The sequence below is a fragment of the Myotis lucifugus genome, unplaced genomic scaffold (genome assembly GCF_000147115.1).
Source record: "Myotis lucifugus unplaced genomic scaffold, Myoluc2.0 scaffold_28, whole genome shotgun sequence".
Lineage (NCBI taxonomy): Eukaryota > Metazoa > Chordata > Mammalia > Chiroptera > Vespertilionidae > Myotis > Myotis lucifugus.
This window is the reverse complement of record NW_005871076.1, coordinates 8477170-8480637: the sequence shown is the minus strand read 5'-3', so window position 1 is coordinate 8480637 and position 3468 is coordinate 8477170.

Here is a 3468-nt window from a genome sequence, read left to right as displayed (position 1 = left end):
TTCCTGGAGATGTCTTTTATGCTTAGTCACATCAGCTTGTGTCTGCAGGCAGATTTTCTGTTCCTTTGATCTACATATCTGTGCTTGCCCCGGAATCACACCACTTAAATTGGTGTTAATTTAGTATCTTTTAACATCACATAGAGTGAGATACCTTTGCTTTTGAAGATAACTTTTCCCTTTTTACAAAATTAACACTTTTTCCATGCAAAAGCTTTGGAGAATATGCCAGAGCAGAAAGAAAAAACGTTAAAATTACCTATAATTCTAACAACCAGCGACAGCCATTGTCAAATTATTGGAGCTGATCCTTCCAGATGTTTTTGAGGAAAAATGTGAGTGTACATAACATACTGTAATCTTCTTTTACTGTGACAAGATAAATTATTACTAAGTTTCCAAATAAAAACCAGGCAGGCGTTATGGTAGGTGAATTTTAACATGGCCTCCATGACCTTCACCCCTGGTTTATTCCCCTGATGGCAAAAGGGAGGTTACCCAGGTGTGTCCAATCTAATCACAGCCCTTTGAAAGCAGATTTCTTTTCCCCAGCTGGTGGCAGGAGGAAAAGTCAGAGAGAACTGAATATTGAGAAGAGCTGGATGCAAAGTTGCTGGTTTGAAAATGGAGAGGGCTTCTCAAAGCAGAGAGCAGCCCCCCTGACAGGCAGCAAGGAAATGGGGACCTCAGAGCCACACCCTCAGGGAAGTGAATTCCACTACCACCTGCATGACCTTGGAAATGCTTTCTTCTCCAAAGCCTCTGGGAAGGAGCCCACCCACACCATGATTTTTAGCCTGGGAGACCCGGAGCAGTCCCCCGAGAATTCTCACTTAGAGAACTGTGAAATGATTAATGGGTATTGTTTTAAGCTACTAAATTTGTTGTAACTTGTTACACAGGAATAGCAAACTAATATAGGCATTTCAACCAGGGAAACATTTCTTTTAATTGCTTTTTTAGAGAGAAAAACATCAATAAGAGAGAGAGAGCCGAAACCGGTTTGGCTCAGTGGATAGAGCATCGGCCTGGGGACTGAAAGGTCCCAGGTTCGATTCCGGTCAAGGGCATGTACCTGGGTTGCGGGCACATCCCCAGTGGGAGATGTGCAGGAGGCAGCTGATCGATGTTTCTCTCTCATCGATGTTTCTAACTCTCTATCCCTCTCCCTTCCTCTCTGTAAAAAATCAATAAAATATATTTTAAAAAGAGAGAGAGAGAGAGAGAGAGAGAGGCATCAATCGGCTGCCTCCTTTTCGGGCCTGCTCAGCCCCTACCAGGGATCAAGCCCAAAACAACCTTTCAGTGCTCAGGGTGACACCCAACCAACTGAGCTACACACCAGCGAGGGGCAGAGGACAATTTTTAAAGTTACTTTTCTAATGGTGTTTTCTTTTCTTAAATTTAAATTCTTTATTGTTTAAAGTATTACATATGTCTTATTCCCCCACCCCCGGCCCCCATTGACCACTCCAACCCCCCAGTACATGCCCTTACTCCCCTACTGTCTGTGCCCATTGGTTATGCTTATATGCATGCATACAAGTCCTTTGATTGATCTCTTACCCTCCTCCCTCCCACCCACCCCTGCCTTCCCTCTGAGGTTTGATGGTCTGTTCAATGCTTCTATGTCTCTGGATCTATTTTTGTTCATCAGTTTATGTTGTTCATTATATTCAACAAATGAATGAGATCATGTGATATTTATCTTTCTCCAACTGGCTTATTTCACTTAGCATAATGTTCTCCAGGACCATCCATGCTGTTGCAAATGGTAAAAGTTCCTTCTTTTTTACAGCAGCATAGTATTCCATTTTGATATGTACCAGTTTTCTAATCCATTCATCTGCTGATGGGCACTTAAGCCGTTTCCAAATCTTAGCTATGGTGAATTGTGCTGCTATGAACATAGGGGTACATATATTGTTTTTTGATTGGTGTTTCTAGTTTCTTGGGATATATTCCTAGAAGTGGGATTACTGGGTCAAATGGGAGTTCCATTTTTAATTTTTTGAGGAAACTCCATACTGTTCTCCACAGTGGCTGCACCAGTCTGCATTCCCACCAGCAGTCGTTTGTTGATTTGTTGTTGATAGCCATTCTGACAGGTGTGAGATGGTACCTCATTGTGGTTTTGATTTGCATCTCTCCGATGAATGGTGACTTTGAGCATGTCTTCATATGTCTCTTGGCCTTCTGTATGTCCACTTTCGAAAAGTGTCTATTTTGGTCCTTTGGCCATTTTTTTTATTGGATTGTTTATTTTCCTTCTGTTAGGTTGTATGCATTCCCTATAAATTTTGGAGATTAAATCCTTATCAGATGTCTAATGGTATTTTCAACATTAGAAAAATCATATTTGGCAATAATCTGTGAGGTTAGTCTATTTTCTTCACTCAGCCTCTGCAGAGGCCTCTGAATTACCCTCGCTCCACAAAAAGCCCGAGTTCTGAGCCAAGATGGGGTCTTTGGGGCTGAACACAGCCCTGCTGTGTATCTAGGAAGTGGGGTGACACCCACCCCTAAAACTGTCCCAGATCCACCAGAGCCCTACTGGAAGCTGGGGTGTGGAACTCCCACGGATTGGCAGCATCCCTCCTCCACAGGCATTTTCTCTGGCGGGTCAGCTGTTGACCGAGGGCATCTGCCCACACAGGGGCACTACATTTGACTGGCCAAGGATGATCCCCATAAATGGAGCCTGTGAGGCTCACAGGGCCTTTGGGGAACAAGTGTGTACCTTTGCATTTTCACCATGTAAAAGTCTGTGAGTTTCTGTCATGTAGCCGAAGGTGGCCACAGAGCTGGCTGATGAGAGAGACTGGGTCTCAAAGGGCCCTGGAGTTCTTCCAATCCCACTCTCTCGTCCCAGTCATAATAATCCAAGTCCCTTCTTATTGAAAATCTCCTATTAGGTATTTTATAGTCGCATTCTTATTTATTATCTTATCATTGTTCTAGTTTACAGAGGGAAACAGGCTCAGAGGGGTTGTGTACCTTACCCATGGAGAGATCATTAAGTGACGGAGCCGGGATTCTCACACCGGACTCTAACTTTAGACTCTTCTAACCACTGCCCGTAGCCAAGGGAAAGGTGTGCACTCAGCAACAGCACAGCTTTTCAGTCCTGCATGTGAGCGTCCTGTGGGGCTTTTTAAATTCCTGAAGCCTGGCCCTCAGTGCCAGAGATTCTGGTTTAAATTCGTTTTAAGGGAATCAGACCTCAGTAGTTTCAAAACCTGCCCAGGTGATGCTAACGTGCAGAGCAAAGGTTCTCTAACATTGCCCTGCGTAAGAGTCCCCTAGGAATCCTTGTTACCTTTGCAGGATTCTAGACCCCCACCCTGTGAAATTCTGTTTCAATTGGGGAAGGTGGGGGTGGGTGGGAGGTGGGAGGAGCCAAGGAATTTGCATATTTGCCCTGCCCTCTGTGCTTTTCAAAGTTGTGAAAATGAAGATTCAGATTCA